At 43.2% G+C, this 24713-nt stretch overlaps 1 pseudogene; it reads right to left on the reverse strand.

Moving 5' to 3' along the window:
* LOC140486122 (NACHT, LRR and PYD domains-containing protein 3-like) overlaps positions 1 to 24713 on the reverse strand; it is a 57639-nt pseudogene that overhangs the window by 11904 nt on the left and 21022 nt on the right.

The following is a 24713-nucleotide window of genomic DNA, read 5'->3' on the forward strand; positions in this document are numbered from 1 at the left end:
AAGAATTGGGATAAATGTGTGTTTCTCTGGTTGGAGATCAGCGGTGAGTGGGGTGCCACAGGGGTCAGTGTTCAGCCCAGAGCTGTTCATAATATATATAAATAATTTGGAAGAGGAGACCAAGTGTAACATAGCCAAGGTTGTTGATGACACTAAATTGAGTGGAAAGGGAAACTATGCAGAGGATGTGGAGGGTCTGCAGAGAGATTTTGATAGGTTAAGAGAGTGGCCAAGGGTCTGGCAGATGGAGTACAATGCTGGTAAATGTGAGATTATCCACTTTAGAAGTAAAAATAGTCAGTCAGCGTATTATTTAAATGTGGAAAGATTGCAATATACTGTTGTGCAGAGGGACTTAGGAGTGCTCATACATGAATCGCAAAATGTTGATTTGCAAGTGCAACAGGTAATCAGGAAGGCAAACAGTAATATTGGCTTTCATTGCCAGAGGGATGGGTTTTAAGAGCGGGGAGGTTCTGCTGCAATTGTACAAGGTGTTGGTGAGGCTACACTTGGAGTATTATGCTCAGTTCTGGTCTCCTTACCTGAGGAAGGATCTACTGGAGCGGCACAGTGACTCATCGGTCAGCACTGCAGACCTGGGTTCAATTCCCGCCTCAGGCGACTGTGTGGAGTTGCACGTTCTCCCAATGTCGGCGTGGGTTTCCTCCGGGTGCTCCGGTTTCTTCCCACAATCCAAAGATGTGCAGGGCAGGTGGATTGGCCATGTTCAATCGCTCATAGCGTTAGGTGTATTAGTCAGGGGTAAATATAGGGTAGGGAAATGGGTCTGGGTGGGTTACTCTTCGGAGGGTCAGTGTGGACTTGTTGGTCTGAAGGGCATGTTTCCATACTGTAAGGAATCTAATCTACTGGCTTAAGAAACAGTGCAGAGGAGGTTCACCAAGTTGATTCTGGAGATGAGGGGCTTCTCCTGTGAGGAGAGGTAGACCCTCCTGTTGAGGGGAACTGGTTGGATCAGCAGGAGATGAAAAAATGGAGGGCTTGGAGACCTCCGTCATGGCAGATGGATGTGTACAGGGTCTGGATCTCCATGGTGAAGATGAGGCGTTGGGGACCAGGGAAATGGAAGTCATGGAGGAGGTGGATGCGTGGGTGGTATTCTGAACGTAGGTGGGGAGTTCCTGGATTATGGGGGACAGGACGGTGTTGAGATATGCAGAAATAGGTTCGGTGGGGCAGGAGCAGGCTGAGACAATGGGTTGACGGGGTAGTCAGGTTTGTGGATTTTTGGGTTGGAGGTGAGGGGTTCCTGGACAATGAGGTAGGGGGCTGTGGATGGGAAATCCCCAGTGGTGATGAGGTTGTGGATGGCCTGGGAGATGATGGTTTGGTGATGGGGGGTGAGTTCGTGGTCAAGAGGCCGGTAGGAACTGGTATCCACGCGTTGGCGCTTGGCTTCAGCAGTGTAGTGGTTGGTATGCCAAACTACCACTGCACCCCACCCCCACCCTTGTCTGTAGGTTTAATGGTGAGGTTGGGGTTGGGGTTGGAGCAGGGGGAATGGAGGGCTGTGAGTTGTAAGGGTGAGAGGTTAGAGTGGGTGAGGGGGTTAGACAGGTTGAGGTGGTCAATGTCATGGCAGCAGTTGCAAATGAAGAGATTGAGGGTTGGTAATAGACCAGCACAGGGTGTCCAGGTCAGTTGGAGGTGGGAGGAGGGGTCCTCAAAGGGTGACATGGAGGCGGCCTTCCTCCAAACCAAAGGGGTAGCCATGGGCACCTGCATGGGCCCAGCTATGCCTGCCTCTTTGTGGGTATGTGGAACAGTCCATCTTCCCCTATCTCTTTCTCCCCTAAAGTGATGATTGTATCGGCACCACCTCATGCTCCCACCAGTTGAACAGTTCATCAAGTTCATTAACACCTTCCATTCCAACCTGAAGTTCCCATGGATCATCTCAGACACCTCCCTCCACTTCGTGGATCACTCCATCCCCATTTCTGACAACAAACTCAACACAGACATCTGCTACAAACCCACTGACCCCCACAGCTACCTGGATTACACCTCCTCCCACCCTGCCTTCTGTAAAAATGCCATCCCTTACTCCCAATTCCTTTGCCTCTGCCGCATCTGCTCCCAGGAGGACCAGTTTCACGATAAAGCATCCCAGATGGCCTCCTTCTTCAAAGACCGCAATTTCCCCTCCCAGATGGTTGACGATGCCCTCCAGCTCATCTCCTCCATTTCCTATACTCCACCCCTCCAGTCACAACAAGGATCCCTCTGGTCCTCACCTTCTACCCCACCAACCTCTGGGTACATCACATCATCTTCCGCCATTTCCGCCACCTACAAACAGACCCCACCACTAGGGATATATTTGCCTCTGCATTCCGGAGAGACCATTCCTTACACAACTCCGTTGTTAGGTCCAACTTCCCCTGCTAATTCCAGAAGTGCAAAACCTGTGCTCACACCTCCTCCCTCACCTCTGTCTAAGGTCCCAAAGCATCCTTCCACATTCAACAGAGATTTATCTGCACTTTCTTACACGTCATCTACTGTGTCGATTGTTTCCGATGTGTTCTCCTCTACATTGTGGAGACAGGACGCCAACTTGCAGAATGTTTCAGAGAACATCTCTGGGACACACACATCAAACAACCCCACCGCCCTTTGGCTGTACACTTTAACTCCCCCACCCACTCCGCCAAGAACATGCAGACCCTGGGCCTCCTCCATCACCTCCGCCATTACCACCCGACACCTGGAGGAAGAACGCTTCATCTTCTGCCTTGGGACGCTCCAACCACACAGGATTAATGTAGATTTTACCAGTTTCCTCAATTCTCCTCCCCTCACCTTATCCCAGATCCAACCCTCCAACTTAGCACCGTCCTTTTGAACTGTCCTACCTGTCCATCTTCCTTTCCACCTATCTGCTCCACCCTCCTCTCCAACCTATCATCTTCATCTCCATCTCCATATACCTATTGCATTACCAGCTACCTTCCTCTCTTCCTATTTATCTTTCAACCCCCTTGGTCCGCAAGCCTAATTCCTGCTGAAGGGCTAATGCTCGAAATGCCAATTCTCCTGCTCCTTGGATGCAGCCTCACTGGCTGTGTTTTTCCAGCACCACACTCTTTGACTCTTCATTCCAGATTGTCAGAATCTTCAGTACCTTTTTTGTGTTCTTCAGTAGTTTTGAATCTGCATTTCACTCCCTGAACTGATTGTGGAATCAAATGAAAGTAGCAACTGTTGGTTTTTTAAAATGAACAGTTAAGAAGAAAGATGATGGAATAGAAGAATAGAAGTGATTTTCCAGATATTTTGAAGAACCAGGAAGAGAACAAATGGTGAATAGCATTTTTGTCTTGTATCACTGCACAATTTTCACAATTTATTTATCAAACTAACCCATTACATGAGAGAACGTCTATCCTGGAACACCAAGAAGCCTCAACTCTTGGATTACCCAACATGCTGGTCTATTTTTGGAAATAAATACTTAATCACAATGGTGGCTGCGTAATCACAATATGACCAAGTTGACCAACCTTCGCACAAAATTCTACTTTTAAGACACACGATTGAAAATGAACAGAAACATAAAATTAGCTCAATTCTGTCACATAACACCTTGATGATTTCATAAGTGAGTAGCTTGGATGGAGTGAGTTTTAAGTTGCGTGTGAAGTGGAAACTGGGGGTGATACTGGAAATAAATCAAACAGAATCATATTTTAGATCAATGTACAGTGCATCTTATATTCAAATTTGCTTAATCAAATGGAACTGATAATAAATTGGCATCAGGGAGGTGGCAACAGGTTTCACCTTACTTGATAGCTTTGTCCGTTACAAAATTCCATGTCTGGAAATGTGTAAGAAAGTGGCCAGCACCAAACCTTTCATCATACAGCATGTCAAAAGGTGTGATTGGTTTCAATCTTTTGACTTACCCTTCAAGTGTCTGGGTATCTCTGATATCTCTTCGATGATGTTTGTATAATGTGCCACAGCAGCACCTGCTTGAAACAAATTTTTCCGTAAAATCAGATACAAGAATAATCACAGCAGTATGTATGATACTAATTTGGATGCAAGTGGAATTACACAGTACCGCTTTGCTCTATTTCTTCCAATATTTTGTCCAACTTCGGGACACCATTGCGCATTTTCACAAAAGATTTCCACATCACCCTTCGGGCTCCAGCTTCCTTCTCCATTACCAGATTCAGAAGAAATTCGGCGCTTTCTACTTTTTTCCCATCGTCTGCCAGTTCAGTAACTTTCTGGAAATAACAAGAAGCACCATATTTCATAAACCGTGAATATTCAATAACTGTGTTATTTCAGTTTGTCAAATGAATCAAATGGATAACAGACGAAGAAACTCCCCTACACAGTGCAATTATCGGCATTAGCTCAAAATCAATCAAGTTACATTTCAGGATTTTAGCACGCTAAAATTTTCTGGGGACAGGTGGTAACATACTGCTAAAGTTATTGAGGTACTAAACTGGAGGCTAATGTTAAGACATTGGGGACATGTGTTCAAGTTGTATTATTGTTATATGGCGAAAAAGGATTTCAATAACACAAAAGAGGTCAGGTATTAACTGACAGCATTCTGAAAATGTGATCACAGTTGAACGTTATAAAAAAAACTGGCTTATTAACGTCCTTTCGGGATGGAAATTAAATCTGTCAGTTTTACTTGTTGTTGTTGACATTTGTCTCCACATTCACAGGAATGTGTTTGACCATTACACCCTCTGGATAGCAGTGGCAAGAACATAGAACATAGAACAATACAGCACAGTGTTGTTCCCCTTTGGCCCTCAATGTTGCGCCGATCCAAGCCCACCTAACCTACACTAGCCCACTATCCTCCATATGCCTATCCAATGCCCGTTAAATTGCCCATAAAGAGGGAGAGTCCACCACTGCTACTGGCAGGGCATTCCATGAACTCACGACTCGCTGAGTATAGAATCTACCCCTAACATCTGTCCTATACCTACCACCCCTTAATTTAAAGCTATGCCCCCTCAAATTGGTGACTCCATACGTGGAAAAAGATTCTCGTGGTCAACCCGATCGAAACCACTAATCATCTTGTACACCTCTATCAAGTCACCCCTAAACCTTCTTTTCTCCAATAAAAACAGCCCCAAGTGCCTCAGCCTTTCCTCAGACGATCTTCCTACCATACCAGGCAACATCCTGGTAAACCTCCTCTGGACCCGTTCCAGTGCCTCCACATCCTTCCTATAGTATGGCGACCAAAACTGCACACAATACTCCAGAAGCAGCCGCACCAGAGTCTTATACAACTGCAACATGACCTCAGAACTCCAGAATTCAATTCCTCTACCAATAAAGCCCAGTACACCATATGCCTTCTTGACAGCACTATTTAGCTGCGTGGCAACTTTCAGAGATCTGTGTATATGGACACCAAGATCTCTCTGCTCATCCACACTATCAAGTATCCGACCATTAGCCCAGTACCCCATCTTTTTGTTACTCATACCAAAGTGAATCACCTTACACTTAGCTACATTGAACTCCATGTGCCACCTTTCTGCCCAGCTCTGCAGCTTATCTATATCCCACTGTAACCTGCCACATTCTTCCTCACTGTCAACAACTCCACTGACTTTCGTATCATCTGCAAACTTGCTCACCCAACCTTGGAGCCCCTCCTGCAGGTCATTTCTAAAAATGACAAACACCAATGGTCCCAAAACAGATTCTTGTGAAACACCGTTCGTAACTGCACTCCAAGATGACCTTTACCATCAACTACTACCCTCTGTCTTCTTCCAGCCAGCCAATTCCTAATCCAAACCTCCAACTCACATTCAATGCCATACCTCCGTATTTCTTTGCAGTAGCCTACCATGGGGAACGTTATCAAATGCCTTACTAAAATCCATATACACCACATCTACCGCTTTACCCTCGTCCACCTCCTTAGTCACCCTCTCAAAGAATTCAATAAGGTTTTTGAGGCACGATCTGCCCTTCACAAAACCATGCTGACTATCCTTGATCACATTATTCCTATCCAGATGTTGATAAATCCTATCCCTTACAATTCTCTCTAAGACTTTGCCCACAACAGAAGTGAGGCTCACCGGCCTATAGTAACGAGGGTTATCCCTACTCCCCTTCTTGAACAAGGGAACCACATTTGCTATCCTCCAGTCTTCTGGCACTATTCCTATAGACAACGAGGACATAAATATCAAGGCCAATGGCTCTGCAATCTCCTCCCTTGCTTCCCAGAGAATCCTAGGATAAATGCCATCAGGCCCAGGGGACTTATCTATTTTCACCCCTTCCAGAATTTCCAACACTTCTTCCCTACATACCTCAAAGCCGTCCATTCTAATTAATTGTGACTCAGTATTCACATCGGCAACAATGTCCTGTTCCTGAGTGAACACTGACGAAAAGTATTCGTTCAGTGTCTCCCCAATCTCTTCAGCATCCACACGCAACTTCCCACTACTATCCTTGACTGGACCTATTCCTACCCTAGTCATTCTTTTAGTCCTGACATACCTATAGAAAGCCTTTTGGTTTTCCTTAATCCTATCAACTAAGGACTTTTCATGTCCCCTCCTTGCTGCTCTTAGCTCTCTCTTCAGATCATTCCTGGCTACCTTATAACTCTCAATCGCCCCAATTGAACCTTCACACCTCATCTTTACAAAGGCCGCCCTCTTCCCATTAACAAAGGATTCCAATTCCTTCTTAAACCATGGCTCCCTCACACGATCCTTTACTCCCTGCCTGACAGGTACATACTTATCAAGGACATTCAATAGTTGCTCCTTGAACAAGCTCCACATATCAATTGCGCCCTTGCCTTAAACCCTACTTTTCCAAGCCACGCATCGTAAGTTGTGCCTCACCGCATCATAATTTCCCTGCCCCCAGCTATAACTCTTGCCCTGCAGTGCACACTTATCCCTCTCCATCACTACAGTAAAAGTCACCGAATTGTGGTCACTGTCCCCAAAGTGCTCACCTACCTCCAATTGTAACACTTGGCCTGGTTCGTTACCCAGAACCAAATCCAGTATGGCCTCACCTCTTGTTGGCCTGTCTACATATTCTGTCAGGAACTCCTCCTGCACACATTGGACAAACACCGACCCATCTAACGAACTCGAGCTATACCTTTCCCAGTCAATATCAGGAAAGTTAAAGCCCACATTACAACCACCCTATTACTTTTACTCTTCTGCTGAATCATCCTCGCAATCCTTTCTTCTACGTCTCTCGGACGATTAGGAGGCCTGTAGAAAACTCCTAACAGGGTGACCTCACCTTTCCTATTCCTAACCTCAGCCCAAACTACCTCAGATGGCGAGTCTTCATCCATCGTCCTTTCCACAGCTGTAATACTATCTTTGACAAGCAATGCCACACCTTTTACCCCCATCTCTGACCCGACTAAAACATTTAAACCCTGGAACCTGCAACAGCCAATCCTGTCCCTGTTCTACCCATGTCTCCGTAATAGCAACAACATCAAAATCCCAGGTACCAACCCACGCTGCAAGTTCACCTTCCTTATTTTGTATACTTCTTGCATTGAAGTATACACACTTCAAGCCACTTTCCTGTTTACAGGCACCCTCCTTTGAGATTGATGCCATGTTCCTAACCTCCCTACACTCCAGGTCCTGCACCCTAAAGCTGCAGTCTAGGTTCCCATGCCCCTGCAGAGTTAGTTTAAACCCCCCCCCCCCCACCAAAGGGCACTAGCAAACCTCCCCCCAAGGATACTGGTGCCCCTCAGGTTCAGGTGTAGACCATCCTGTTTATAGAGGTCTCACCTTCCCCAGAAAGAACCCCAGTTATCCAGATACCAGAATCCCTCCCTCCTGCACCATCCCTGTAGCCATGCATTTAACTTTTCTCTCTTCCTATTCCTCGACTCTCTATCACGTGGCGCGGTAACTAAGCAGAGACAACAACTCTGTTTGTTCTAACTCCGAGCTTCCAACCTATCTCCCTGAAAGCCTGCCTAACATCCTCAGCCCTCCTCCTACCTATGTCGTTGGTGCCAACGTGGACCACGACTTCGGGATGCTCCCCCTCCCCATTAAGGACCCGGAAAACACGATCAGAGACGTCATGTACCCTTGCACCTGGGAGGTAACATACCAAACATGAGAACAGTGACAAATGGTCAATAAATGCTGACGATAGCACGCATACACAGTCCATGAATGGATTAACAATAACACCTGACAGCAGATAAACGTTCCAACACTCTGTTCAAAGCGATGTGTGTCTCCCAGAGCAATAGTATTCTTTCAAGTGCAGTCACAGAGTTATAGACTTACAGAGATGTACTGCATGGAAGCAGACATTTTGATTCAAGTTGCCCATGCCGGACAATTATCCTCAGTTACCATCGGTCCAATTTTACAGCATTTGGCTCAAATACTCATCCAGATGCCTTTTAAATGTTGCAATTGTTCCAGCTTCCACCAAGTCCTCTGGCAGCTCATTCTACACACACACCACCCTCTGTGTGAAAAAGTTGCCCCTTTGGTCCCTTTTAAATCTTTCCCCTCTTACCATAAACCGATGCCCTATAGTGTTGAATTCCCCTTCCCTGGGGAAAAGAACTCGACTATTTACCCTGTTCATGCCCCCCATGAATTCATCAACCTCTGTAAGGTCAACCCTCAGCCTCTGTCACTCCAGGGAAAACAGCCCCAGCCTATTCAGCCTCTCCCTATAGTTCAAATCTTCCAACCCATTCAGCTTCTCCCTATAGCTCAAATCTTCCAATCTACCATGTGGAACCTTGTCAAAAGCGTTGCTGAAGTCCATATAGACAACATCCAATGCTCTACTTTCATCAAGCTTCTTTGTCACTTCCTTAGAAAACTCAATCAAGTTAGTAAGATACAATTTCCCATACACAACATCATGTCGACTGTCCTTAATTAGTTCTTGCCTTTCCAAATACATGGAAATCCTGTCCCTCAGAATCACATACGAAAACTTACCTGTCACTGATGTCAGGCTCACCAGTCGATAGTTCCCTGGCTTTTCCTTACCAACTTTCTTAAATAATGGCACCACATTAGCCACTCTCCAGTCTTCTGGCACCTCAACTGTGGCTATCCATGATACAAATATCTCAGCAAGGAGTCTAGCAATCACCTCCCTTGATTCCCACAAAGAAAGTTGAATCGCTTGTCAAGAGGAAGAAGAAGGCTTATGTTAGGATCAAATGTAAACACTCAGTTAGGGAGCTTGAGAGTCACAAGTTAGCTGGGAAAGACCTAAAAGAGAGCTAAGTTGAGCGAGGAGGGAACATGAGAAGTTGTTGACAGATAGGATCAGGGAAAACAGTAAAGCTTTCCATAGGTATATAAGGGATAAAAGAATGACCAGAGTAAGATAAGGATCAAACAAGGACAGTAGTGGGAAGTTGTGCGTGGAGTCAGAGGATATAGGGAAGCGTTAAATGAACATTTCTCATCAGTATTCACACTGGATCAAGACAATGTTGTTGAGGAGAATACTGAGAAATAGGCTGTGAGACTAGATGGGATTGAGGTTCACAAGGAGAAGGTGTTAGAAATTCTGGAAAGTGTGAAAATAGTTAAATCTCCTGGGCTGGATGGAATTTATCCTAGGATTCTCTGGGAACCCGAGTCTTTGACTTTGATCTTTATGTCATCGTTGTTGGCTGGAATATTGCCAGAAGACTGGAGGATAGCAAATGTTGTTCCCTTGTTCAAGAAGGGGAGTAGAGACAACCCTGGTAATTATAGACCAGTGAGCCTTACTTTAGCTGTGGGTTAAGTGTTGGTAAAGGTCACAAGAAATTGGATTTATAATCATCTCGAATAGGTTAAGTTTTGCACCTTCTCTAGTAGGTAGATTCACATACTAAATAAGAAAATGTTCTTGTACACACTTAACAAACTCCTCTCCCTTAACACTATGGCAGTCCAAGTCTATGTTTGGAAAATTAAAATCTCCTACCATTACCACCCTATTTTCTTTTTTACAAATGACTGAAATTTCCTTACAAATCTGCTTCTCAATTTCCCACGAACTACTTGGGGGTTCTATAGTACAATTCCAATAAACTGATCATCCCTTTCTTATTTCCCAGTTCCACCCAAATAACTTCACTGGACTTGCTCCCAGGAATATCCTCCCCAAATACAGCCATAAGGTTAACCCTGAGCAAAACTGCCTCTCCTCCTCCTGTCTTGCCCCTTTTCAATCCTTCCTATGGCTTCTATTCCCTGGTACAATGAGCTGCCAGTCCTGTCCATCCCTGAGCCACATCTCTTTAATTGCTATGATATCCCAGTTCCATATTCACAATCATGCTCTGAGTTTATCTGCCTTACCCCTAGGCCTCTCGCATTGAAATAAATGCAATTTAATTTACCAGTCCTACCTCGTTCTCTGCCTTACTCTTGCCTGTCTTGACTGTTTGACTTCCTCCTTTTCTCAAGTGCACCAGCCTCAGACGTATCTCTTTTCTTACTATCTCTTTGGGTCTGTGTGGCCCCTTACTAGTTTAAATCCTCCCAAGAAGCTCGGGCAAATCTCCCCACCAGTTTATTCATTCCCTTCCAACCTGTCTTTGTAAATAGGTCACTTCCACCCCAGAAGAGATTCCAATTATTCAAAAATGTGAATCCTTCTCCCCTGCAATAGCTCCTCAGCCACACATTCATCTGTTCTATCCTCATATTCCTACCTTCACTAGCACATGGCACTGGGAGTAAACCAGATATTCCTACCTTTTTAATGTCTTGCCTAATTTCCTGTATTATCTCATCTGAATTTGGTACTTTTCTCACCCTATGTTGTTGCCTCCAATGCGTACAAGACCTGCCTGCTTGTCATTCTCCACTTTGAGAATATTCTGCACCTTCTCAAAGACACCCTTTGCCAGCCATTGAAACATCTGTCTGTGCCTCTGACTAGAGAGTGCCCTATAACAATCGATTGCTTGGAACCTGACATACCCCTCATTATATTAGAGCCTGTCCTTGTACCAGAAACTTAGCTGTCAGTGCACACTCCCCTGAGAATCCATCACCCTCTACATCTTCCAAAAAAACATGCTTGTTTGAGATGGGCAGAGCCACAGGAGACTCCTGCACTACCTGCCTACCTCTACTACCTTTCTCAGAGTTGAAAATGTGTTGCTGGAAAAGCGCAGCAAAAACAAATTTTCAGCTCTGATCTCCAGCATCTGCAGTCCTCACTTTCTCCTACCTTTCTCAGAGGTCAACTATCTACCTGACTGTATCTGAAGTTTCTCCAGCTTCCTGAAACTGCCATCCATCACCCCCCCCTGTCCAACTCCTGTAACTTCCTCAGTACTTCTCACTGCTGCTGCAAAGGATCCGTGTCATCCAATAGGATTTGCAACCAAACATACTTCCTCAATTATGATCACCAGAAACATTGGCGTTCTCCCTCTCTGCACCTTAACAATCTACAGACCCAGAAAATCGAATAGCTCTAAAAACATTTCTCTAGGATAACTTAGTGCCTATGTTTTATATTTTTAATAAAAGTCAGTTCACTAAAATCTCGGTGCTTCATTACTGATGTCTTTTAGGAATAAGGACTAACATTGTCTTCATGTAAAATAATCATACCTCTTGAAGAATGTAGAAAAGCAACTGAACACAATGAATATTCTACTTGGAAATTGTTTAAGAATTTCATGAACATCTCCCTGTTCCCAGCTGCCAGAGAAAGTGGTGGAGGCTGGTACAATTACAACATTTAAAAGGCATCTGGAAGGATATATGAATAAGAACGGTTTAGAGGGATATAGACCAAATGCTGGCAAATGGGACTTGATTAATTTAGGATACCTGGTCAGCATGGACGGGTTGAACTGACGTGTCTGTCTTCATGCTCTTTGGCTCCATGACTCTCTGACTCTCAAAGTGAGTTTAAATTAGCTTGTACGTGAGTTTGTAGCAATAAGTTCAGAAGGAAAGGAAATCGGCTGGAAATAGGAGGTTAACATTTTAGTTTAGTACAGAAGTTTTAGAAACCAAAGCTATGGAATAGACAACGTGCTTGTTGTACAATGATTTATACTGAAGAATTCAGTGCAGGATGTCTGGTGAATAAGACAAATAAACAGTTTCCACAATAGTGGCCCAAATGTATAGCACATTCCAATATGAATAAATCACTGAGAAAGGATTCAGAGAATCAGGGAAAGAAATAGCAAAGGTTTTCTCATTGGAGTGAAGAAGGATGAGAAGTGACTTGATAGCGATGTACAAGATGATGAGGCGTAGATAGAGTGGATAGTCAGAGACTTTTTCCCAGGGCAGAAATGGTTATCAAGAGGGGGTGTAATTATAAGGTTTAGGAGAGATGTTTAGGGGAGATGTCAGAGGTAGGTTCTTTACACAGAGAGTGGTGGGTGCACAGAATGCACTGCCAGCAGTGGTAGGACAGGCTTATACATTAGGGACATTTAAGTGACATTTATCTCTTGGATAGGCACAAAGATAGTAAAATGTAGCATGTGTAAGTTAATTTGATCTTAGGGGAGGATGAAAGATTGGCACAACACTGAAGGCTGAAAGGCCTGTACTGTGCTGTATTCAGCTCGGTTCTATATTCAGTTTTTCACTTTCCATTTCACTGTGCCAACAGTCTGGATGATGCAGGGTTGGAGAACTGCTAAAGTCCTGTTATTGCTTTTTAAAAAAATAGACATTTTTATTGAAAATTTAACATGTTTTTACAAACTTACAAATAAAAAAAACACAAGTACAAACACTAATACACAATTAAATCTTAAATAAATAATAGCCAAAGCCTGTCAACCAAAAAGAAGAGATACAGAGAAAAAAACGAGAAAGACAAAACTCAACTAACTACTAATCTTACCTACAACAAGCCAGAGTGTATGATCAAATATCTTACATTACTCAAGAGAAAAAGAAAGGATAACATAGTAATTAAGTAGTGAAGTACATGCTCGGAATGAGTTAACATCAAATCGTAATAAAACCCGTATTCATGCGGGATTCCTCCCCCAAGGGGCCCCCGGAACAGCCAAAACCGCTACCTCAACGAGATGAAAGCCCTTGACAATATGGCCGAAATATCTTATCTATGTAATTCAAAAAGGGCTGTCATATTTTATAGAATAATTCAGTTTTTTGGTGCACCATATTTGTAAGGAAGTCAAGAGGAATACATTGCATGGTTAATCTGTGCCAATTCGGAAGTCCTGGAGGGCCCTCGGCCACCCAGCTGACTAAGATATTTTTCCTTGCACAAAAGGAGAGAATGGAAAATAATTTCCTCCCATGCACATCCAGAGAAGGTAAACTCGAGAAGCCCAGGAGAAGAGATATTGGATCTACTCTAATTTCCTATCCCAAGATTTCTGTCAAGGCATTTGCTACTTTGGTCCAGTATTTGTGGATCTTATGGCATGTCCATAGCAGTGTGTAAGAGTGCCCACCTCTGTTTTGCATTTGGGACACATTGGAGTTGCTCCTGCCCTAAATTTTGCCAATTGTTCCGGTGCTATATGAGTCCTATGGAGTATCTTTAACTGAATGGCCTGGGTTCTGTTACAAATGGAGATTCTTCTGGCATTTTCCCAGATGTCATCCCACATTCCTGTAGAAATTTCCAGCCCCAACTCCTGATCCCATGTTCTAAGCAGATGGTCCATGTCTTCCGACACTTCATTATGTAATAAGTGATAAAGAGTGCTGACCAAGGATACACCCATTGGCCACAACACTCTACGTTCTCTATCTGATTTATAAAGGCTATCTAATAGCGTAGTCTTCTTCTGTATGTAATCTCAAATTTGGAAGTATTGAAAGAGATCTCCATTAGGTAATCCAAATTTCTGATGCAGCTGCTCAAAAGACATCAGGGCCCCCTTCTCAAACAGATCCCCTAAATAGGAAATATCCCTGGACCTCCAGGATTTGAATGTGGCATTTGTGAGCCCTGGTTGAAAACACCATACCCCTACAATGGGAGTACAGGGGGATGTTTTATGTGAATTACCCTCGTTTTGCCGCATTATATTCCAGGCTTTAATTGTGTTTAATACTATGGGGTTTTTACAGTGGTCCATAATGATTTTCATCTTATCTAAAAATAAGATGTTAATAAGAGGACACTTTACTTGAGAAGCCCAGATGTCCAGCCAGATTGATTGCGGGTCAGGCGAGAACCAATTGCTATGTAGCTTAATAGGGAACTCAGCTGACACTTCCTAAAGTATGGAAAATCCAGCCCTCCCCTTGCCTGTGGAAGCTGTAGCTTCCTTAACTTAATGAGGGAAAATCTATGATTCCACATGAAAGAACCAAGCCAACCATATAATTTGCACAGTGCTGGCCTCGGCAGCATCACTGGGAGCATTCTCATATGGTATAAGAGACGGGGCAAGACATTCATTTTAATTAGAGCTATTCTTCCTAGCCAGGAAATTGGAAGATTCCCCGCAGCGTTGAAGGTCCTGCCTTATCCTTTCCAGTAGATGCCCAAAATTGACCTTGTACAGCTGACCAAATACTGGGGTGATAAAAATACCTAAATATAAAAAACCCTCCAGAGACCACAGAAAGGGAAAGTGAGATCCGTCCAATAAGTGGGACATACTAGCGAGGCTGCCCTATGGCATGGCCTCTGATTTTGAGAAATTAATTTTGTAACCTGAGAATGCACTAAATATATTAATATTTTGGATCAGGCGGGGCAACGATATCAGAGGATTACTAAGAAAAAGAGAACATCAACTGCATAAAGGATAATTTTATGTTTACTTGTACCAATCCTCGGGGCCGTTATATTAGAGTCAACCCGTATAGCTTCCGCTAGTGGCTCAATTATTAGCGTGAATAGCAACAGTGAGAGAGGACATCCCTGACAGCAGCCACTACCCACACTGAAGCTATCTGAGTCTAAACCATTAGTGATCACAACTGCTTTGGGATCATTGTACAATGTTGAGACCCATTTAGCAAATACCTTCCCAACGCCAAACCTTTCCAATGTATAGAACAGGTATGACCATTCTACCCTGTTGAATGCCTACTCCACATCCGAGACTACTATTCCCAGTACTTTTCCTGATGACAGACTTGAATCACATTCAAAACCCTTCTAATATTATTAGATGATATACAGCCCTTGATAAACCCCGTCTGATCCTCCTTTATGATGTGTGGCAATACCGTCTCCAGCCTCAATGCTAATGTTTTAGAAAGAATTTTAAAATCTACTTTTAGCAAGGATGTCAGTCTATATGATGTGCAATCTTCTGGGTCCTTTCCTTTTTTGAGAATAACAGAGATATTTGCCTCTTTCAGCGAAGGCGGGAGGGCAGCCCTGACCGTATGAGTAGTTGTACATGTCCATGCGTGAACCAGCTAATACTCCTGGAAACTCTTTGCAAACTTCAACCTGAAGTCCATCTGGGCCAGGTGCCTTACCGCTCTGAAGTTGCCTGATTGCGTCAAGTATTTCCTGGGTTGTTAGGGGAGCATTCAGGATCGACACCTGTTCTGGAGTTAAGTCCGGAAAAAGGACTGCATCCTCCTGGCTCTATCTTCACAATCCTGTGATTTATACAAATCAGAATAAAACTTTCTGAAGAATGTGTTGATCCTTTTATGATCGTGAGTCAGAGTACCAGTACTTTCCCTAACGGATGTGATAGCTTGAGGGGCCTTTTTATTCCCTTGCGAGAAATGCTAAGTATCTACCAGGTTCATCGCCAAATTCATATAATCTTTGCTTTGCAAATAATATTTCCCTCTTTGCCATTTGGGTAAGTGCGGTATTCAGGGCTGTCCTAAGGGCCGTAATCCTTTGTAATTTAGCAATAATCTGTCAATGTATGCTGTTTCAGCTGCTTTTAAACGAGCCTCAAGTAGACGCTGTTGTACTCCCTTTCGATTTTTCTGGGTCACCAAGTATGAAATGATCAGACCTCGCACATAAACTTTAATGGTCTCCCACATCATTGATGGGTTACGAGCCGTACCTGAATTAATTTGCAAAAAAAGTTTTAAATTCTTGAGAAAAGTATTTTACAAATTTACTATCCTTCATTAAGAAGGAATCCATAAGCCAATGTCAGGGGGATGCCTCATTGTTCCTAGCCTTGATTTCCATATACACAGCAGCATGATCAGAAATTATCATAACACCTATTTTTCAGGATGATATGGAATTCAAAAAGGTCAAGGGGGCAAAAAACATATCAATTCTAGTCTGACACTTATGTGGATTAGAGTAAAAAGAGAAATCTCTGCCTTGTGGGTGAAACCACCTCCACACATCTACTAATCCTAATTCTTTATTCAAATCCACCAATTGTCTGGATCTGGGGGATACACCCGCAGTCCTCTTGGGTATCCTGTCTATCTCCAGGTCCATAATACAATTAAAGTCTTCCCCTATAATTGTATGACGAGCCCGGAGAGCCGTCGGTTCAGGGGACAATACAGATTTAAAATCCCATATTCCTCTCCATTTATAAGGGCTTCAACCAATATATATCGTCCAGATTCATCTTTTATCTGACTTGGGATTTTGAAAGGGAGATTCTTCGTAATAAGAATGATTACTCCCCTACTTTTTGAGCTGAAAGAAGAAAAGAAAGCCTGATCAAATCCACCCTGTTTTAATTTCAAATGTTCTTTATCTAGTAAATGTGTCTCCTGTGGGAGAGCTATATCACTCCTTTCGTTTTTGAGATTAGATAGCATTTTCTTCCTTTTGACTGGCGAATTACTCCCTTTGACATTTGAGGTGCACCATTTAATCGAATGACTAACCATAATCGTCCAGGCAAGTCCGAGACCCCCCCAGAACGAGAAACCCCATCTGAAACACTCCCAGCATAGACCATAGAAAATTCACAAAAATAGAGATTCTTTAATCCACTCCAATTTAATAAAACACAATTTCTAAATAGAAAAAATATAAAACATATTTAAACGGAGACTTGCCCCCTTGTTTCCAGGGGGCATCACTTCCTTTCCGAAAACCCATCATATCCTCTCCCAACCAGTGCCCCACCCTCGACCCAGGCATCCCATAATAAAATAAAGAAAATTCAAGTGTGCTGTAAAGCTAAAGTTAACAGTGAGTACCCTACCCACTCCTACCCACACCAACACCTAGCAATATATTTGGCAATGTTAATACCACGTATAAACATATAAAACTATAAAATTACAGTCTTAGCAGATAATAATTAAATATAGTAACACAAAATAATAGCGGGAAACAAACCCGCTCTAAAAGAAAGAGATAAGGTAAGACAAGACAGGCACCCTCCTCACCTGAGTCAACTAGACCACACGGCCTATATATATAAAACAAAAAGGAAAATTGCAAATTGGAAAACAAATAAGCTCCCTCCCTACCCCCCAGAGATAATATTAAGCAATACAGGTAATAAGAGAAAAAAAAGGGTATACCGGGGAACAGGGGGTTTGGGGAGGGGCGGGTGTTGGTGAGCAGAACAACTTCATTCACTACATGAATTAACTCTTACAATTTATTTGAGAGAGTCCAAAAATTCCTTGGCCTTCTCCGGCGATCCGAAGTTATAGATGGACCCTTCGTGGTTAAACATGGCATTGCTGGGTAGCGCAGGGATTATTGAATGTTTAAATCCCTTAGATGCTTCTTCGTTTCATCAAACACCCTCCTCTATGGTCCAAAGCTGGGGGAAAATCCTGAAACAGCATAATCTTGGATCCTTTTTAAGTCATGGCTTGGGGATCTTTCCCGAGATTTCTGGAGGCTTCCAGGAGTGTTTGCTTCTCTCTATAGCACTGCAGCCGGAATAGGACCGGGCAGGGGCGCTGGTCCGACCCGGGCCTGCATATTGCAACCCGGTGGGCCCATTCTACCCTTACCTGGCCTGATCCAGCCTCCAACTTCAACATCCGAGGAAGCCACTGCTCCAGAAACACTGCAAGCTGGCCTTCCTCTTCCCGTTTGGCAAGGCCCAGCAAACGAATATTTTTCGACGACCTCGATTCTCGAGGTTGATGATGTGATCTTCTAAGGCCCGGACTCGCTGTTCGACCCACGGCCAATTCTGCAGTAGACTTGCAGGTCGTGGCCTTTAGCTCTGCCCCTCCGACTCGATGTTCGATTTTTTCTATGTCTCGGTCGTGCTTTTGCAGCGCGACAGACAACAATTCCCACCTGCTCCTGGACTCTTCTATAAAGGCATTGATCTTCTCTTCAAGTTTGGCAATCACTGCAGCAAGGCTCGCCACCGTCGGTAAGTCTCCCGGGGTAGCTTCAGACACCTCTGCTGCAGCTAGGGAGGGTGGGGGAGGGGTTCCTGTGTGTTGCGAGCTGCGGGCATTCTTTCCCTTAGTCATTTTAACAGAGCATCAAACTACTCAAGTTCAGTTCAAAATGACTAACTGTATTGAATAAAAGTTATTTTAAATTATTTGGCAGGTGTGGTGGTGGCGGGCAGCCCACTTTGTCTGAGTCTTGGGCAGAGCACTACAGACTCAGACTCGCTGGGTCGCCGCCATCTTGGATCTCGTCCTATTATTGCAATGAAGGCAGAGCCAGAAACCAGAGTAAACACAAACCAAAAAGTAAACACATGCTGTTATTTTTGGTCAGAAACTGGCATCTAACAGTTTAAAATGTGTATTATTGATCAAGTCAAATGACTATGTGGTTCCTCACTGTGTGTGGCTACCTTTTGTAATTTTCTTCAGAAGGTATCCATGGTGGCTGATGAGGGTAACAAGAATCTAAATGGATATTGGCAAATTCATTTACAAGACCATAAGACATAGGAGTGGAAGTAAGGCCATTCAGCCCATCAAGTCCACTCTGCCATTCAATCATGGCTGATGGGCATCTTAGCGCCACTTACCTGCACTCTCCCCGTATCCCTTAATTCCTTGCGAGATTAAGAATTTATCAATCTCTGCCTTGAAGACATTTAACATCCCGGCCTCCACTGCGAGACATCACATGCAGACTGCTTAGAATACTAAAATATCCCAGGATCCAAATGAGGGTGTCTGGGCTGGTGCAACCGAAACTATTTAATGCTATCAATGGCATAAAGCCAAAAACAAAAATATAATGTTAAATATGCCAATCAAGATTGGCCAAATCTATGTGTTATGTGGAGAAAACAAAAATCTGTTAACATTTCAGGTCTGTAATGTTTTGTAAGAAGTGAGAATAGTTGGGAAACATAATAGATTTTGATCAAATGAAAGCGGTAGCTGAGATAAGAATAATTAACAAAACAGAAGGTCTGTTCAGAGGGTAGGGAAGATCAAATGACATATTGTTCAATGGGGCCATATCAAAGGATTAGATAAGAGACAGTGAAACTATGAGTCTGGAGGTGATATGATGGCAGAACTGAAAATGTGTGGTTGGAAAAGTGCAGCAGGTCAGGCAGCATCCAAGGAACAGGAGAATCGACGTTTCGGGCATAAGCCCTTCTTGAAGCCAACTTGAGCAATGCATAAACTCAAAAGCTAAATTTAAAAAAGATATGAAAGATGTATTATACAACCAATTAAAAAAGTGTATTCGAGTATGTGATCTGAAATTATTGAATTTAAAAAAAGGAAGTTTGCAAAACGCCCTCTTAATTTCTCTGTTATTTCCTTTTGGTGCATCCAATCTATCACTAACATCTAATTTGGCTGTTTTTATTTGCTGTTCTCCCATTTTGTATTTTCTTTTTTTTTTCCATTGCCAAGTTTACCCATTGCTCCTGAGAGCCACGGACCTGCAGAATTATCATCTTTCTGCAATGACATCATCAAACAGCACCAGAGAATCTTTCACAAACAATTTCTGACTTTTCTACTTTCCTCATTTACGTATGTTGGATGCAAAATTGCCTCAATGGCAAGACAAATGGTTCACACAGTTCATGAATGTTTTGCGAGAGGAAGGCAATTTTTATTGGGGTCGTGCAGCATTGAGGTGAGCGTAGCATGCAGTTCCTGAACTTATATGCATGACTTTCATTCAGGGGGCATAATTAAGAAGCCTTCACCTTGACATGGAAAATATCCAGGTGTTTGCTAGTTGTCAATCCTATTCTATATCAATGGAATTTACATATGCTCTGCAATGTAGCAGACAAAATTTAAGCTTGAGATGAATGATCAAATGTATCTCGGAATGACGATTAAATCTAGAAAAAACCATAGAAATGGCATGAGGGGCACAGGACAAAGAAATATTAGTGCACAGATTGGTGAAGGGAATTGGGCAGGTAAGTGGGCAGGAAGAAAATTAATAATTTCTTCGGGACCTGAGACACAGAGGATCAGAAGATGAGAGTTTATATTTGAACCATATGTACACCAGTTAGACTGAGGTTGGAGACTCTGTAGATGATTTCATTGACTGCACTATAGGAAGAAATCCATGGAATTCATGAGAATATTTTTCAGCAATTTGTTGAGGATTGGACAATAAATTGGGCTTGGATGTTTTTTGAATCGTGTCAGTTGTACAGATGAGGGTGATTAGAGATGCTTTAGGTATATGTAAGATGAGAGCACCAAGTAGAGATAGCAGATATATTTTGTTTAGCAGTGTGGTGAACAAGTGCTTATGGAATTAGGGAGGGACTGAGGAGTTGATATTTATGGAGGATAGTGCCTGAAAAACTGGCAGAAGCTGAAACCTGCATCGTTTTAAACAGATCTGTATGTGAGGTATCATAATGTTCAGGTTTATGAACCAAGAGCTGGAATGCATGATGATGTCTGGCAGCAGTCAATGGTCCAAATTACCACATCCTGTCTTCCAATTATTTCTATGTTTTCATCATTCCAACAGAGATATCATTTATGATCTGCAAATCCAAAACATTGACAGACATTTCTCACATTGATTGGATCTGTTGCCAAAATAATAGGATCTCTTGAAAGTTTTCGGATGTTGAGGCAATTCAGATTAAGAGTGATTTTGTTCACTTGCCTGATGTTCCTGGCCATTGAAATGTCCCTCGTACGTTAACACCAAGCTGACACCTATCACCGCTTCTTCAATTGCCTGTTCCAATCTCTCCCGGTAGAATGTCGTCACCTTATAAAGGTCGCAATCATTGAAGTTTTCAAGGCACTTGGAGACAGGATCTGTGAGTATAAAGTGAATAAATATTTTCAATGTATCCTACAAGTTACAGTCTTTAATTTATTGGTATAATTTTCATTTAACCAACCCATCAAATTCACTTAGTTTTCATGGAACAAAAAATGTTGAAGTAGTCTCATGGGCACGAATGAGTATGACACCTTTACACTGTCTTGCAGAGTTAAAGTCATTCTTCTTCCATCAAGTTAAAGGTAAGGTTCATTTCAGAAAATGTGTTGATCATTGTAAACTGTGTTATCACTGACGACAACTTTGAAGAAACAAAACTTTGGAATTTCCTGCAACTTCTCTTGGTGAAAGGACCTTTATTTAATGATTCACTTGCATTAACCACAGAAATCCTTCATAACATTGTGGGACACGCAATGCATGCCATGGTTGGTCTTGGCACAGAGTTGGCAAGGAAAGTATGGGTGGCATCATTTCTATGCCCTCAAAGAGACTTAAAATTCACACAGACATAAACAAATCAAATAAGTAAGTATACCAGTTAGAAACATCTAAAAAGACCCTTATGTTACACAAGCAGTTAAACATTTTGAAAAGCTGCTAGACAGCACAGACAAGAGAAGTTTCTGTGAGATATTGAGAATGCATCTGAATGTCATGTGATTCCTCAACAGCGGGTATCATCCACAATGATGCCCAAATGGATGATTTGCTCAGTTTTGTTTTGCTTATGTTCTCATTTACCCATTCTTTCGAAGGATGAGCTTTTAATTAGTAATAAGCAAAAAGATCCATTTACAACCAACGTGAATGTCCCCTTATGTGTGATGCCATTACAAGTCTCTCAGAATCACACTTTCAGCCCATAGGATCCATACTGTCTCTGTAGATGCACAATTAAATTAGTCACATTCCCTTGGCTGGACTGTCTTCTTTACAAACCACTGTATAATTGCCATGTTGGCTCAGTGGTTAGCACTGCTGTCTCACAGTGTGAGGGACCTGGGTCCAGTTCCCACCTGGGCAGCTGTCTGTGTGGAGTTTGCACACTCTCCCTGTGGGTGTGCTCTGATTCCCTCCCATATTTTAGTCAGGGGTAAATGCCTGGGTGGGTCCCTCTTTGGAGGGTTGTTGTGGACTTTTTCCACACTGTAAGGAATCTAATTCCCTTTTGAATGTGCCAACTGAATCTGTTTACCCCGTACTCTCAGGGAGTGCATTCCACTTTGATGGGAGAATTTTTAAAAAATATTTTCTGATGTCACTTTTTTGGCTGTTTTTACCTCTGATTTCAATCGTATTCTCAATCCTCTCAGGAGTATGAACAATTCCACCCGGTTTTCTCAGGGTGCACTCTCATGTTTGTGAATAGCCAAATTAGATCTCCTGTCAACCTTCCCTTTTCCAAAGAAATCAGGCCTAATTTCTCCACTCTCCCTCAACAATGGAATTGTCCACCCTGAAGCTATTCTTGTGACTATTTTCTGCACCTTCTTCAAAGTCTTTATATCACACCTGAGTCGGCCTGTCCAGAACAGGGCAGAATACTTCAAATGCTTCCAAACTAATATGAATTTGCTTCATTTTTATTCAAAGGAGAATGCCAAACATGGTAGGAGGAAATGAAAACGAAGATGACTAATTCTGTCAAACAAATCTTCAATAGCTAAAACCACTTCAGGAAATTCTAGTCTTTGAAATGTCCAATATTTCACACTCTCTATATGACAGGATACTTATAACAAGACGAATTGTTTCTCTAACCAATTGAAATAACTGCTCGGAGGTCGATACCCCATCACTGAGTGACTCCTTATCTACACTTGCACTGTATATGGACTCTGAGCATCTAGCTCAGAACCAGTCCCTGGAGTGTGGAGATTCTCTGAACGAACATGTGAAAAAGAAAAAGAAAATGAGGAGATTCTCTGAATCACCTGATTTTTTTTTCCTTTTTCACATGTTCGTCCATTTTCTCCTCGCCTCTTCTCATTCCCTTGCTTTCATGTCTGTTTCTCACAATGTGACTCTTGTCTTCTCATTCTTTCTTGGTCGATATTTCCTTTGCTTTTTACCTCTAAATCTCTGTCACTCCTTGAAATAACTCCACAGAGACCGGTATCCTGTCTCTCCTGCTTATATTTGTCAGCCAGGGCTCCCTGATTGGCCCAGGTTAACAGCCACAATCAGGGATCTCTTACTCAACGAGATCCATGTGGCCCTCTTTCCAATTACCATATCCCTCCGCCCACCTCACCCAACTCCTGCCCTTTCTCTTGTCGCTTACCTGGAATATTTTCACTTTTCCTGATAAACAGCTTATGCCCAAAATGTCGACGCTCCTGCTCCTCGGATGCTGCTTGATCTGCTGTGTTTTTCCAGTGCCACACTTTTGACTCTGATCTCCAGCATCTGCAGTCCTCACACTCTCTTATATTTTCATCTCAGTTCCCTTTTCTCCAACTCTGACACACACCGTGGTGGCATGTACCAGACCGTAGCCCACCTCTTACACCCAGAGAATATCGGGAGAGTTTCCTCCGCTTCTTTAGGGGGTAACATTATCGAAACTACATCCATCTCAGACTCTAAGGTTTCCTTAACACGAGAGAGGGGGGGAATAATCCATGGTTTCTGACAGTTCTTTCTGGCTGTTCTGAGGGCCAGGTATGCTTTGCTCCTGTCCCATTTGCGAGATAGCACTTTATTGTGGTGCACACGTTAGCTCAGGACTGCCTCGCCTGCCTGAACTTTGAATGTCATGGGTCCAAACCTCACCTCTTACCTACGCAGGGCCTTCTTTTATTGAATCCCAGCAGTGTGGAAGCAGGCCCAATACGTCCACACCGACCCTCCGAAGAGTCACCCACCAAGACCCATTCCTCTACATTTACCCGTGATGTACCTACCCTAAACATCCCTGAACACTCTGGGCCATTTAGCATGATCAATTCACCTAACCTGCACATCCTTGGATTGTGGGAGGAAGCCAGAGCACCCAAAGGAAACCCACATAGACACTGGGAGAATGTGAAAACTCCATAAAGTCGCCCATGATTGGAATCGAACCTGGGTCCCTGGTGCTGTGAGGCAGCAGTGCTAACCACTGAGCCAACATTTCTGTGGTTTTGACACCAAACTTTGTCCCCTGAAGTAAACTGTCTCTCTCACTTAGAGGAGGCAAGTGGCATTCCTGCTGCCTTTTCACCCTCCCCATCAGATCTGGAAATATCAGGTTTAATCTGATGTGGAATCTTCTCCCCATCACTGGAGCGATCCCTGCAGTTCGTGAAGGGTGCTCCTATAACCAAACAGGAACTGGAGCATTTTGGTAGTGAATTATGGTAGGCTGTTTCTTTGAGCTTGCCTTCAATGTTTGGACTGCTCTTTCCACCAGACCATTGGACGATGGATGCTATGAAGCTGTCTGAACATGCTGAATCCCATTTGAAAGGCAAATCAGGGCAGGACTTATACACTTAATGGTAAGGTCCTGGGGAGTGTTGTTGAACAAGCAGACCTTGGAGTGCAGGTTCATCGTTCCTTGAATGTGGAGTCTCAGGTAGATAGGA

The sequence above is a fragment of the Chiloscyllium punctatum genome, chromosome 15, assembly GCF_047496795.1.
Source record: "Chiloscyllium punctatum isolate Juve2018m chromosome 15, sChiPun1.3, whole genome shotgun sequence".
In the NCBI taxonomy this organism is placed as follows: domain Eukaryota; kingdom Metazoa; phylum Chordata; class Chondrichthyes; order Orectolobiformes; family Hemiscylliidae; genus Chiloscyllium; species Chiloscyllium punctatum.